This window comes from Heterodontus francisci, chromosome 2 (genome assembly GCF_036365525.1).
Source record: "Heterodontus francisci isolate sHetFra1 chromosome 2, sHetFra1.hap1, whole genome shotgun sequence".
NCBI lineage: Eukaryota > Metazoa > Chordata > Chondrichthyes > Heterodontiformes > Heterodontidae > Heterodontus > Heterodontus francisci.
The window spans coordinates 134,760,999-134,776,860 of NC_090372.1; the positions used below are offsets into that span (position 1 = coordinate 134,760,999).

At 43.4% G+C, this 15,862-nt stretch overlaps 1 protein-coding gene across 7 annotated transcripts in view; it reads left to right on the plus strand.

Annotated features, from left to right (window-relative positions):
• LOC137347116 (tensin-3-like) overlaps nucleotides 1–15,862 on the plus strand; it is a 547,175-nt gene that overhangs the window by 452,764 nt on the left and 78,549 nt on the right. The gene's annotated exons all lie outside the window — the stretch shown is intronic.

Sequence of the window (15,862 nt, forward strand, 5' to 3'; positions counted from 1 at the left end):
CACTCTAGACCTCCAGGGATCAGACATTAAACATATGTTGGATACATTATCCAGCAGTGTTTCAAGAATTGTACATTGCCCCCACCCAAAAAAAGTCCCACAGCTGATAGTCCTCCATTTAGCAAAATTCACCCAACCAATTTAAGATGGTTGAGCAACAGCCCCAACAAACAAATTTCTCTGCAGCACCTGTGGAAGAGCCTGTTACTCCAGAATTGGCCTTTATAGCCACTCCAGGCGCTGCTTCACAAACCACTGACCACCTCCAGGCGCGTATCCATTGTCTCTCGAGATAAGGAGGCCCAAAAGAAAAAGAGTGACAGACAGTGCAAGTTGAGAATGGATTGCACGATCAGTTGAACTTTTGGACCACACTGCCCTTTATCTTGATGTTTGTTGGTTTAGTTTAGTTTAGTTTAGAGATACAGCACTGAAACAGGCCCTTCGGCCCACCGAGTCTGTGCCGACCATCAACCACCCATTTATACTAATCCTACACTAATCCCATATTCCTACCACATCCCCACCTGTCCCTATATTTCCCTACCACCTACCTATACTAGGGGCAATTGCTAATAGCCAATTTACCGATCAACCTGCAAGTCTTTGGCATGTGGGAGGAAACCGGAGCACCCGGAGGAAACCCACGCAGACACGGAGAACTTGCAAACTCCACACAGGCAGTACCCAGAATTGAACCCGGGTCGCTGGAGCTGTGAGGCTGCGGTGCTAACCACTCCGCCACTGTGTCCTGTCCCATGATCGTTTTCTTGAGGCTGAATGGTTAGGCCAAATTCGTTGCAGGCAGCCGCAATCCTGTCGATGGGTCTCTGCAGACACTCTTCTGTGTGGGATGTTAATGCAGCATCGTCAGCAAAGAGGAGTTCCCTGATGAGGACTTTCCGTACTTTGGTCTTCACTCTTAGACGGGCAAGGTTGAACAACCTGCCATCTGATCTTGTGTGGAGGAAAATTCCTTCTGAAGACTTGAATGCATGTGAGAGCAGCAGTGAGAAGATCCCAAACAGTGTAGGTGCGAGAACACAGCCCTGTTTCACGCCACTCGAATAGGAAAGGGGTCTGATGAGGCACCGCCATGCTGAATTGTGCCTTTCATATTGTCATGGAATGAGGTGATGATACTTAGCTTTGGTGGACATCCGATCTTTGCTCGTAGTCTGAAGAGACCATTATATTATTATTAGAGGTGGAAGTAGGCAATCTTGGTATTGGAAAAGTTATGTTGTCGCACAGTAAGCTCTACTTGGCCATACATGTCAAGTTAACCTTTTTTTTTTATGATGTCCTGTACCTTTAATGGCATATAAGTCATGTTGCTTTTGATCGTACCCAACGCTAGAGTTTGAAATATCCGTTACCTTTTGCCTACAGAAACTATTTATCTCCTTACAAAATGCTGTTGCTGCCAAATGTTTGTTTATTTTAATTATTCAAGTGACAAGAAATTTGTGAACAGTGATTTTTCAACCTCTCAGCAAACATTCAGCACATACCCGAGGGGAAGTATAGAAAGAAAAGGAATGTAAAAGAGCTCATCAAAATCAGAGTTGCATCGGATATTGACCCTGGTAGTGTCACTCTTAGCTCAGTGGTAACATGCTCGCTTGTGAGTCCAGAAGGTTATGGGTTCAAGCCCCGCTCCAGAGACTAGTACACATAATTCAACCTGATATTCCAATGCAGTATTGGGGCAGTGCTGCAATGACGAGGATGGTGACATTGATTTGAAACACTAAACAGAAGCTTCCTTAGTGTTCTCAGGATGTAAAAGATCCTATGGCACTATTTGATGAAGAACAAGGGAGTTGTCCCAGTGCCAATATTTATTCTTCAGCCAATAATACTAAAACAGATGATAGGAATGTAGGAGAAAGAATAGGCCATTTAGCACATCAAGTCTATTTCACGATTCAGTGAGATCATGAGTGATCTGTAGCCTAACTCCATATACCTGCCTTTGGCCCACATTTTATTTAATTCATTCATGGGATGTGGGCGTCACTCGCTATGCCAGCATTGATTGCCCATCCCTAATTGCCCTTGAGAAGGTGGTGGAGAGCTGCCTTCTTGAACTGCTGCAGTCCATGTGAGGTATGTACACCCACAGTGCTGTTCGGAAGGGAGTTCGAGGATTTTGACCCAGCGACAGTGAAGGAATGGCGATATAGTTCCAAGTCAGGATGGTGTGTGACTTGGAGGGGAACTTGTAGGTGGTGATGTTCCCATGCATCTGCTGCTGTTGTCCTTTGAGGTGGTAGAGGTTGTGGGTTTGGAAGGTACTGTATAAGGAGCCATGGTGTGTTGCTACAGTGCATCTTGTAGATGGTACGCACTGCTGTCACTGTGCGTCGATGGTGTAGGGAGTGAATGTTTGTAGATGCTGTGCCAATCATGCGGGCTGCTTTGTCCTGGATGGTGTCGAGCTTCTTGAGTGTTGTTGGAGCTGCACCCATCCAGGCAAGTGGAGAGTATTCCATCACACTGCTGACTTGTGCTTTGTAGATGGTGGACAGGCTTTGGGGAGTCAGGAGGTGAGTTACTCGCCACAGGATTCCTAGCCTCTGACCTGCTCTTGTAGCCACTGTATTTATATGGCTTATCCAGTTCAGTTTCTGGTCAATGGTAGCCCCTAAGATGTTGATACTGGGCGGTCTGTGATGGTAATGCCATTGAATGTCAAGGGGAGGTGGTTAGATTCTCTCTTGTTGGAGATGGTCATTGCCTGGCACTTGTGTGGTGCGAATGTTACTTGCCACTTATCAGCCCAAGCCTGGATATTGTCCAGGTCTTGCTGCATTTCTACACGGACTGCTTCAGTATTTGAGGAGTCACGAATGGTGCTGAACATTGTGCAATCATCAGCGAACATCCCCACTTCTGACCTTATGATAGAAGGAAGGTCATTGATGAAGCAGCTGAAGATGGTTGGGCCTAGGACACTACCCTGAGGAACACCTGCAGTGATGTCCTGGAGCTCAGATGATTGACCTCCAACAACCACAGCCATCTTCCTTTGTGCTAGGTATGACTCCAACCAGCAGAGAGTTTTCCCCCTAATTCCCATTGACTCCAGTTTTGCTAGGGTTCCTTGATGCCATACTCGGTCAAATGCTGCCTTGATGTCAAGGGCAGTCACTCTCACCTCACCTCTTGAGTTCAGCTCTTTTGTCCATGTTTGAACCAAGGCTGTAATGAGGTCAGGAGCTGAGTGGCCCTGGCGGAACCCAAACTGAGCATCACTGAGCAGGTTATTGCTAAGCAAGTGCTGCTTGATGGTACTGTTGATGACACCTTCCATCACTTTACTGATGATTGAGAGTAGATTGATGGGGTGGTAATTGGCCGGGTTGGACTTGTCCTGCTTTTTGTGTACAGGACATACCTGGGTAATTTTCCACATTGCTGGGTAGATGCCAGTGTTGTAGTTATACTGGAGCAGCTTGGCTAGGGGTGTGGCAAGTTCTGGAGCACAGGGTCTTCAGTACTATTGCCGGAATATTGTCGGGACCCATAGCCTTTGCAGTATCCAGTGCCTTCATTCGTTTCTTGATATCGTGCGGTGTGAATCGAATTGGCTGAAGTCTGGCATCTGTAATGCTGGGGACTTCAGGAGGGGGCCAAGATGGATCATCAACTCGGCACTTCTGGCTGAAGATTGTTGCAAATGCTTCTGCCTTACCTTGATATGCTGGGCTCCCCCATCATTGAGGATGGGAATATTTGTGGAGCCACCTCCTCCAGTTAGTTGTTTAATTGTCCACCACCATTCACGACTGGATGTGGCAGGACTGCAGAGCTTAGATCTGATCCGTTGGTTATGGGATCGCTTAGCTCTGTCTATTGCATGCTGCTTATGCAGTTTGGCATGCAAGTAGTCCTGGGTTGTAGCTTCACCAGGTTGATGCCTCATTTTGAGGTATGCCTGGTGCTGCTCCTGGCATGCCCTCCTGCATTCTTCATTGAACCAGGATTGGTCTCCTGGCTTGATGGTAATGGTAGAGTGGGGGATATGCCGGGCCATGAGGTTACAGATTGTGGTTGAGTACAATTCTGCTGCTGCTGATGGCCCACAGCGCCTCATGGAAGCCCAGTTTTGCATTGCTAGATCTGTTCGAAATCTATCCCATTTAGCACGGTGGTAGTGCCACACAATACGATGGACGGTATCCTCAATGTGAAGGCGGGATTTCGTCTCCACAAGGACTGTGCAGTGGTCACTCCTACCAATACAGTCATGGACAGAAGCCTCTGCGGCAGGGAGGTTGGTGAGGACGTCAAGTATGATTTTTCCCTCGTGTTGGTTCCCCCAGCACCTGCCGCAGACCCAGTCTAGCAGCTATGTCCTTTAGGGCTTGGTCAGTAGTGGTGCTACCGAGCCACTCTTGGTGATGGATATTGAAGACCCCACCCAGAGTACATTTTGTGCCCTTGCCACCCTCAGTGCTTCCTCCAAGTGGTGTTCAACATGGAGGAGTACTGAGTCATCAGCTGAGGGAGGATGGTAGGTGGAAATCAGTAGGAGGTTACCTTGCCCATGTTTGACCTGATGCCATGAGACTTCATGGGGTCCGGAGTTGATGAGGACTCCCAGGGAAACTCCCTCCCTACTGTATACCACTGTGCCACCACCTCTGGTGGGTCTGTCTTGCCGGTGGGACAGGACATACCCGGGGATGGTGATGGCAGTGTCTGGGACATTGTCTGTAAGGTATGATTCCGTGAGTATGACTATGTCAGGCTGTTGCTTGACTAGTCTGTGGGGCAGCTCTCCCAACTTTGGCACAAGCCCCCAGATGTTAGTGAGGATGACTTTGCAGGGTCGACAGGGCTGGGTTTGCCGTTGTCGTTTCCAGTGTCTAGGTCGATGCCGGGCGGTCTATCCGGTTTCATTCCTTTTTATTGACATCGTAGCGGTTAGGTACAGCTGAGTGGCTTACTCGGCCATTTCAGAGGGCATGTAAGATTTAACTACATTGCTGTGGGCCTGGAGTCACATGTAGGCCAGACCAGGTAAGGACAGCAGATTTCCTTCCCTAAAGGACATTATCGACCCAGACGGGATTTTTTACAACAATCGACAATGGTTTCATGGCCATCATTAGACTAGCTTTTAATTCCAGATTTTTATTAATTAAATTCAAATTCCACCTTCTGCTGTGGTAGGATTCGACCCCATGTCTCCAGATCAATAAAAGCAAAATACTGCGGATGCTGGAAATCTGAAATAAAAACACCACTCAGCAGGTCTGGCAGCATCTGTGAAAAGAGAAGCAGAGTTAACGTTTCGGTTCAGTGACCCTTCTTCGGGTCCAGCATTTCTTGTTTTTATCTCCAGATCAATACCCTAGGTCTCTGGGTTACTAGTCCAGTGATAATACCACTACGCCACCGCCTCCCCATATCGCTTGATAACTTTGGGATTAACAAAAATCAAAGATCTCGCATCAATTGCTGTTTGTGGAACAGTTCCAAATTTCTACTACACTTTGTGCATAGAAGTGTTTCCTAATTTCACTCCTGGAAGGTCTGACTTACATTTTTAGACTAGGTCCCCACTCCTGGACTCCCCAACCAGAAGAAATAGTTTCTATCTCCCCTATCTGTTCCCCTTACTATCACACTGAAAACATTGATCAAATCACCCCTTAATCTTTTCAATTCCAGGGAATACAACTTTAGTTTGTTTAATCTCTCCTCGTAATGTAACCCTTGCAGTCCAGGTATCATTCTGGTAAATCAATGCTGCACTCACTCCAACGCCAGTATATATCCTTCCTAAGAACTGTTTTCTGTACTTCAGGCATGGTCGAACCAGGGCTTTGTATTGCAGAAGCATGACTTCTACTCCCTAGTATTCTGGTCCCCTAGATATAAAGACCAGCATTCCATTAGCCTTTTTGATTATTTTCTGTATCTGTGCATGATATTTTAATGATTTATGTACCTGGACCTCCAAGTCTCTTTCAACTTCAACTGTTTCTGGTTTTTCACCATTTAGAAAGTTCTTTTCTTTCTAGGTCCAAAGTGGTTGACCTCACATTTGCCTACATTGAAATCCATTTGTCACAGTTTTACCCATTCACTTAACTATTGATATCTCTTTGTAATTTTACACTTCTGGTGACATTGCTTACAATGCCTCCTGTCTTTGTATCACAGGTAAATTTGGATTTGTGGCTTTCTGCCCGATGATCTAAGTCATTAATCTGGTTATTTATCTCATCGTTGTTGAGAGCTCACTTTGCCCAAGTTGGTTGCTGCATTTCCGACATTACAACCATGGCCACACTTCAAAAGAGCATCTTTAATTGTAATGCACTTTGGGGTGTCCTGAAGTCCCTATATAAATGCAAGTCTTTTCCTTTCCTTTTACCTTTCTTGGCAGCCAAACTCTATGATCCCTTTTATGACATTAATACAAATCATTTGCTTATACAAAGTGTTCTGCCGTGCTTTATGAAGGTGCCCTAATGAAAATGTTCCTCCTGGGTACAGGTTTAATTGTATACTGACAGATATGTGAGACAGTAATTTATTTCTCTTCAGTCCACATGCTGTCATTTCCTTTAAGAGCACATGTAGGCTGGAGCATGTTTATGCTACTGCCACTGATGTCAATTTGGTCTAAGATTAGCAGTTATAGTATAAATGTTAAGATTATTGGTTTCAGCTTTTCCTTGGTCAAATTTATTTCTCGGGTGTCAGCTTGGCTTGGTTGGTAGCACTATTGCATTTGTATCAAAAATTTGTGGGTTTGACCCCACACCAGGAATTGAGGGCCCAATTTAGGCTGAGGGAATGCTGTCTTGTCAGACAGCTACATTTGTTACTACTTATGAACTTAGTTTGAAATAAATGAAAACACTATAGTCCCAATTTTGGTTTGAAGTTTACAGCGCTCAAGATAATTAAAGGATAAATTGGACAGCAACTTCTGGAGTATACGCATGCCTAGTTAAATATGGAAATTCGCAAGTTGTGATCTGAGTTACCTGCTCCTCCACTGCTGCACGATAAAAGTATCTGGCCAATAGGCTCGGCATTTAAATCAATACAGTAGTTACCCATTTGTTACAGGCTGAACATGGCAGAAAAAGTTAGGGCATTCAGGTGTAAGTGAGTTTTTAACAGTGTGATAAGTCATAATTACTGCCAAACAACCCCTCTCTCACTGAAAATTTAATTTTGGAAGTGTGGAGTCTCATTCCTTCAGAATTTAATTAATGTTGGAGATTTTTCAAAAAAGGAATGCTTCTTAATTTTTCTGTCTGTCTCTATTCTCTCTTTCTCAATTCCATCTTTCTTTCTTTCTGTTTTTTTTCTGCTTTCTACATGATTTAAATCTATTTTATACTCCCTGTTTTAGACTCTGCATGTCTCAGTGAGGATTCTTCAAACTGCTTTAAGAGCCACACTGCTGCTTGTCCTGCTCGCGCGCACCACAGGTTCCCTGTAGAGGGTTGGTGTTTGCAGTGGGGAGTGGCAGTGGGGGCAGAGTGATGTCTGCAGTGCATTACCACTTCTTGCTGATACCATTGTCATTAGTATAATTTCCTTTGAAATCAAATTTTATTTCACAAGGCCAACTGATTAAAGATTGATAACATAAATTTTACTGATAGTGAGCAGTGAGGCGCCACCACTGGAACTTGATGCTGCTGACTTGCACTCAACCAGCAAAAACAAGTGTGGAAACATTTAACTGGGCAACGAAATGACTGTTGATCTTATAAGCCAGGCAAGACTTGGCCCATGGTCTATACAATGCCCAATTCTTTCCATTATAGGAATGAACAGAGGATTCAGTAGGATCCATTGTATTGTCTTGAATAACTAGCAAACCTATTACAGTACATAAATTCTTAAATGCCTGATAGGTTCTAGCTCTTTTTCATGGATTTTTGATTGTATGCCAGTTGCCAAAGAACAGAATCAAAGTCAATATAATGGTAGGATTGTCACCTATAACGTATATATGGCCTGTTGGCACAAATAAGAACTATTTTTTCCCCTGTAACAAGTTTGCCACCTTTGAAAGTGGGCTGTTTTTTTTTCAACTGGTATCTCGAGGCTTTCTTTTTAGCATTGTGCACATGGAGTAGAATTTAATCTTTCACAAGATCTGTTATACACCTTCTCCAGACGTTTGCATGTTATGGGTCAGGAATCTTAGACATGCCACAATGTCTTTGAAACCACATTGTTTATTTTATGGAAATGTCAACCATTCACTGGCAAAAACAATCTATTATTCAATTTTATTTGTATCTTGGGCCCTGTAGTTTTACATTATTTTAACTACGGACTTCAGAAACTTGCCAGGCATGATTGTTTGTGTTTCTATTTACATCGCAAAGCCTGCTTGCATAGGCTACATTTTTCACCATTATCTCCCCTCCTTTTCTGTGAGCGTATCGTTGTATGTGTTCCAGTTGTCCTTTACAAGAAACCTATTTTTAAAGTGTGATCCTAGACATTTGGCTTTTTGACAATGGGAGGCATTAAATTTGAGCATAATTCTATTTTAGTTCAATGTCCATAGATATACTTTCCAGCAGGAGCCACTGGATAGCAATTAGTAGTGAGAATCCTAACTGATTTTTTCCTGCCATAACTCATTTTTGCACTAAATGCTTCTTCGGATCAACACCACTAGCCGCTTCCGTCAGCAAACACTGCATCCCTTACAATACTGAGTGCCACTCCTTTATTCCAAATACCCAGTTACACATTAGCAAGACTCAAGGATTGTAATGTACATCAGGTACTGGAATATATCATGTACCACTCCATGGTATTTTTTCTCTAAATGGCAGACTGGATGTGCTCTCTTATGGATCAGAATTCAGGCTATGAACAAAAATGGTTTATTTGCATGAAATATATGGATGAAGAGCAAAATGTATAATGGTGAATCATACATTATATTCTTAATACCTAAAATAATAAAAGTGAGACAAAGTTTCTGTCTAAGCATATACTTTAAAATACAGGTTCTCCTTACCCTGCAGAATAGGCTAACATTTGAAATATATCTTCAATGTTAGCTCTCATCAGCAATGAAAGAACAAATAGCTCTCTGTCCAAACACAACTGTAGACGGTCAGTTGAATCATATGACCCAATATCAGCTGTAATAGGAGAACTGTCCATCAAAGAGGACGACAGCAAATCAGTGACCTTGTCCCATTCTCAAATTTCTTACGCATAACTCTCAATCAAAACCACTGGCTTAGGCTGAGATCGACCTGATCTGTCTCTCGCAGTTTTCTGACTCTTGACCCCATTTCATTAAATAGCCTGAAACAAAAACAATGGGCGGCTGCATCTATGGTAATTGCACGAGATCAATTTTAAACATAGGCAATCTTTGACAAAGGCGGAGATGCTTCTGATTCAGTATAATGGCCCTGGCTTAATTAAACAATTATCACATTAGACAACCATTGTGTGGGCCTTAAGAGTCTTGCAACTTATGGAAATTAGCTCATCTAGAACTGAACTAATTATCATTGCATAATGTGGAAAGAGAAGCAGAGTTAACGTTTCAGGTCAGTGACCCTTCTTCGGAACTGACCCGAAACATTAACTCTGCTTCTATTTCCACAGATGCTGTCAGACCTGCTGAGTGGTTCCAGCATTTCTTGTTTTTATTTCAGATTTCCAGCATCCGCAGTATTTTGCTTTTAATTATCATTGCAGTTAGTGGGGCCTTGCTGTGTGCAAATTGGCTGCAGCATTTGGCAACAACAGCGACTGGATTTCAAAGTACACAGTTGGCAGTAAAGTACTTTGTGCCATCCTGATGATGTTGAAAGGCATTACATTAATACCGGTTGCTTGTTTAGTTCTGTAATGTGTTTTCCTTTGAGAAATACCTAATGTGATCCTGTTTCTAGAAATAAAGAATAAGTTAAAAGTTGAACCTAGGCAAAAATTCATTTCACCTCAATCACTTGTAGCTTCCCAAGTCTATTACCCTTTGAGATTTGCTAACTCAGCATAGATTAGGCTTCAAACTTGTGATTTTCTCCAAAGTACTATACCAAACAATAGGGTCAAAGTTATTCAGCCATTCCAGCAACCACCTAGTGCAAATTCAGTGGGGTCTAGTAGAATGGCCCCATGTGCTTTGGAAATGCTGAGTCCTGGGCTGATGCAATTGTTTCCTGTGGCCTTGTTTGGAGGCAGAATCTCTACTCACTCCAGTCAAGGCTGGTGGCACAGTGAGGTGGGCTCAAGGCAGGTGTTCCCTGTGTTGGAAAACCCCACATCTTCAATCCAGAGTGTCTTGGTGTCAGTTTTGTGCCTGGCATACTAAGAAGACGTACCATCATCCTGGTGTGCAGAAGTGGGCCCAACAGGGAGAAGAAGGGGTCATGAATGGGATTGTGGGTTGGTCTACTGATGAGAGTGAGGATGTCAGAGTGGTCTCCTTGGTATGGTGGCCACTCAAGGGCACATGCTGGGCGTGACTGTGCGGCAGGAGGGGACCACGTTTCTCCACACGCCCATCAGCCCCATCTCTCCCCTCTTCTCCCAGTCCCTCCCCGTAGCAGTTTGTGGATCCCAAAGCAGGCAGGTGCCCAGGTTGCACACCTAATGATATGGGTGCCTAAAAGCCCCATGCAAATAGGGTGATCTCCCATTCATCCCACAATCTTCAGAGCCTGAAGTTACCAATTGACATAATCTTCGTTGTACTTCGGGAATGACGTCCCCTTTCAGACCTATTGCCTTTATTCTATAAGTCATTGAGGGAATTTTCAATTTTTAAAACATGCCGGATATTTTTTTTATTTTCTAATGCAGTTCACTGTTTGTACCTGCTTTACATTTAAATTCCAATACCATCTGTTTCTGGTTTGTTTTATGCCTCACTAGAATTTTTATTGCTGTTCGTGCATCAGAAGCTTTTTTCCCCCGCAGAACCTGTTTTGCCATGATGCAGATTGAGCTGTATAACTGCCCTATAAAATATTTTGTTTTGCGCATATAGTTCGTGAAGGTCAGAACTTTTGATGAGTTCTCTGACTTTTCTGTACAATGTCTTTACAATGATCTTGCACTAATACCTGACCATAAAACTATATCCAATTATTTGTTTCTTGTTTCTAAATATAGTTTCCAAGAACAGTTTGCTCCAGAAATTGATAGAACCAACAAGTGAGTTTGTTCTGCAGCAAATTCCAACACACAATATTGAGGAACAAAATATCCATTGATTTGGCAGTTAAAATTGTCCAATTTATGCTCACTATAACCAGATCCCTGCTGTGCCAGGTTAAAAAAATAACCAGGTGGTTACCCATGCACTTCTGTTCCTTGTGACACAATAAGCATGTTGACTGTGAGGAAAGCCTTTTCTGTATATTGACACACATTGGCATCAGTATCACTTGGATATGACATTGTAGTGTGTGGCTCTTCCACACTTCCCCATCCCAAAACAGTAGTGATCTCTGCCTCCTTTTAAATCAGTTACAGCATCACTGTTCCTTTTTACTCCATGGAATATCTGATCTTTAACTACTGTCCAAATTTAGGAAGATTAGAAAAGAGAGGAGGCACTTGTATCTTTGAAAGGGGATGCTAATGAAGCTTTCGGGTCCTTTTTATAATTAGTGTGTGGCTGCAGAAATGATTTCTCATGCGAATGAGAATCCTGCTGCTTTCTAGAGATTGTGTTTGTCAAAATTAGTGGAATTTTTAGATTAGATTAAAGATACAGCACTGAAACAGGCCCTTCGGCCCACCGGGCCTGTGCCGACCATCAACCACCCATTTATACTAATCCTACACTAATCCCATATTCCTACCACATCCTCACCTGTCCCTATATTCCCCTACCACCTACCTATACTAGGGGCAATTTATAATGGCCAATTTACCTATCAACCTGCAAGTCTTTGGCATGTGGGAGGAAACCGGAATACCCACGCAGACACAGGGAGAACTTGCAAACTCCACACAGGCAGTACCAAGGATTGAACCCGGGTCGCTGGAGCTGTGAGGCTGCGGTGCTAACCACTGTGCCGCTGGGGATCTTTTTGAATGAAAGCAACTTTACTGGAAGACTATACTGTTACATTTATCAAGAATAGTCTACAGTTGCAAAAATAATTTTCCATGCCTTCTACACATATGGGGTTGGATTTTGTTCTCCCCCAGGCCTTGGGTTCTGTGGCAGGGGTGTGGGGTTGGCCTGAAGATGCCTCCAGGAGAGGGCCACCATGCACCCCAACTCCAGGAGGGCCTGGCCCGATATTACTGGCGGCAGCGAGGCCTCGTGGCGGCCCCCCGCCGCTCGGTGACAGGACTCCAATTTGAATATTTAAATAATTAAAAAGAATGAATTAATGAAGCTCATGTCGCCGCCTGATGTCCCGCTGCGATCTTCAGCCCAGTGGCTGGCGCCCCTGCGCCTTCGGATCCCTGTCAGGGGAAATGAGGTGTCACACCGTGGGGGAGGGGAGAGATAAGTTTATCAGTGCGGCGGGGGGAGGGGACGGGGTCAAATTAACGTCAGCGGTGCAGGAGATGGTGGGAAAGGTTGTAGTTGAATGTTTGTGCAGTTTGGGGGAGGGAGAAGGGAAGGTGAGATGGTAAAGGTAAGTGTTTTGCGGGGGAAGGGCAAATTAATTTAATTGTTATGGGGGGTGGGAGAGGGGCAAAATAAATGTATTTATTTTAATTCACTCTCCCTTTAAATATTTAAATTAGCGGGTAGTGTTAACAGCCCTTTAAAAATGGCATCAGCGCCTGCGCACAGGCAGCTGACGCCATTGCCGGGTACAGACAGCCCACCTTGGCTGTTTAAATGGACTGCCGCACTTAGAATCGCGGTAACTCCACGATATGCAGACGGCCAATTTGTTTTTCCCACCACCAAAATCAGCAGTGGGCACATAAAATCCAGCTCATAATGTACCTGTACAATTGGTTGAAAGGCTGATTTAGTCAGTGGTGCAATAGAAACAGCTACTAACATGTATGTAATGCGGTAACTAGGATAAAGGGCTACAGTCATATTAATAAGCTTTACTGATTTGGTTTTCTCAGTTTCCCTTATTAATATCTACTGTAGTTAATTGACTTCTTGGTACCTTGTGCAGTCAGTGGGTCAACGTAATTTAACTGTATGGGGTTTGCAGCTGGATTTTTGAAATGGCTGCAAGTTGTTAATTGACTGTTTTAACTACTGATAGGGTAACCATATTTTTGTAAACTTATATGTTGGTATCAGCTGTAGATAAAAATAGATAGAAAAGCAATTAGAGAGGAGACACAAAGTGTCTACAAAGAGATACTTGGGTTAAGTGAGTAGGCAAATATTTGGTAGATGGAGTATAATGTAGGAAAATATGAGGTTGTCCACTTTAGCAGGAAGAATAGAAAAGCAGAATATTATTTAAATGGAGAGAGACTGTAGAATGCTGCAGTACAGAGGGATTTGGATGTCCTGGCACAAGAATCGCAAAAAGTTCGCATGCAGGTACAGCAAGTAATTAGGAAGGCAAATGGAATGTTGTCATTTATTGCAAGGGAGTTGGAGTGTAAAAGTAGGGAAGTCTTAGGAGGTATATACTTGCATTGGAAGCAGTTCAGAGAAGATTTACTAGGCTGATTCCTGGGATGAAGGGGTTGTCTTATGAGGAAAGACTGAGTAGATTGGGCCTACACTCCTTGGACTTTAGAAGAATGAGAGGTAATCTTATGGAAACATAAGATTCTGAGGAAGCTTCACAGGATAGACGCTGAGAAGATGTTTCCCCTCCTGGGGGAAGCTGGAACTCGGAGGCACAGTTTCACAATAGGGGTCTCTCTTTTAAAATGGAGATGAGGAATTTCTTCTCTCAAATGGTCATTAATCTTTGCAATTCTTTTTCCACAGTGAGCAATGGAGGCTGGGTCATTGAATATATTCAAGGTTGAGCGAGATAGATTTTTGATCTACAAGGGAGGAAAGGTTATAGGGGGTAGGCAGGCAGGAAAGTGGAGTTAAGACCACAGTCAGATCAGCTGTGATATTGAATGGCGGAACAGGCTTAAGGGGCAGAATGGCCTATTCCTCCTATTTCTTATGATCTTAGCTGTTGGCTCTGAGAATTTTGGAGCAAGTTGTTCCCAGAAAGCACTTAAAAACCACTTTCACCAAAAAATCACCATGTAACTGGAAAATATATTTTAACTTGAACTTGCATTGTACATTGGAAGAATAAAAGTGGGTGGCAAAACCACGTGAATAGTTTTGAAATTGATTGAGGCGCCGATTGTGGGATGGAGCAGGGTACTGTTGGAGGGAATGGATGCAGCAGTCTCATCCACTGAGGGGTGAAGCAACGCCTGGGCGTCATTATGTCTGACATCATTACTTGGTGATGTTGATGTGCACATGTGCAGACCCATACTGGCAGACTGGCAACTGCTCGAACTCATTGATGGCATCGGCGATCACTTTGTGCATGCTCTGCGTTGTCAGGAGACACTCTGTTTGAAATTACCACAATTGTAGTTGGGCAGAGACTAAGGCTGTCAATAGACTTGGTACTTAACATATTCAGTCATTGTGGAGCAGCAATTAGTAAAGTAGATAGAATGGTGCATGTCCTCACTCCTGTGACGGGTTCTCTTGCGCTCAGGGCTGACACCTTTGATTGGCTCCAAGATCTGAATTTGAAGCTAAGTGAGAAAAGCAGGATGAAGGTCTCAGTTTGAGAATTGTAATGATCCTATATAAAATGAGTTTGGGCAGTCCAGGCCTAGATTCAAGTAGATGTGCATGCACAGGAAAAATGCCTATTATTGAACAGGTCTTTTGAGAGGCTGTAACGGTAAGTACTATGGGGAAATACAACCTCTTAAGTGGTTGTGTTGCTGTTCTGGATATTGCAACAAAACAACATAGTGAAATGGAATAAAAGGATATTTCCCTGCATTTGGCCCATTCTGTACATGATTTAGAGGCCATTTTAACACTGCTTGCCTGAGGGAAAACAAGTGCGTGAGCAGTTAAAATCACTAGGGTCATTTACCCACCCTGGAGCTGCTGAGAGCTGACCTTCTGTGATTTTAACTTGTTCAACTCAAGCAGCTGATGAGTACACCCAACCAAAGCTGCCAGGATTCTTCTTAACATATACCGACCTACCTGTCAGGTTCGATGTTGTCATTTAGAGCCCACTGCAAATTTTAATAGGTGCCTTGTCTGGGAAGTAGCACTAAATTTCCCGCCACGGCAACCTTGCAAGAAAGTGGATCAAGTCCAGAGAAAGCCCAAAGAAGGTAAGGATTTAAAATACCCTGTGCATCAGTTTTGGCGAAGTAAGTAAGTTTATAACTTGGAACTGCTGCTTACCCACAGTTGACATTGGGGTGACATGAAAGCTTTTTTACGCAACAAGTGGTTAGGATCTGGAATGCACTACCTGAAAGGTTGGTGGAGACAGATTTAATTGTGGCTTTCAAAGGGAAATTGAATCAGCACCTGAAGGGAAAAACATTGCAGGATTATGGGGAAAAAAAATGTAGGAGTGGGACTAGTTAAATTGCTTTTGTAGAGAGCTGGCACAGACTTGACGGGCCAAATGGCCTCTTTTTGTGCTATAACTATTCCATTATTCTATAATAGTATTGCTTCCTCTAGACAGTGGGTGCAAAGGTTGTTTTATTTTGCAGCACTGATAATTGCCATTTTGATGAACACGAATGCTGTTTTTCATTTAATTGCTTCAAATAATGACGATGGAATGCTGTGAATATCTGTGTTCCCAGGCAAATATATTCACTATTACTACTGGGGAGGGTCAGTTAGCTCAGTTGTCTAGACAGACAGAGTGTG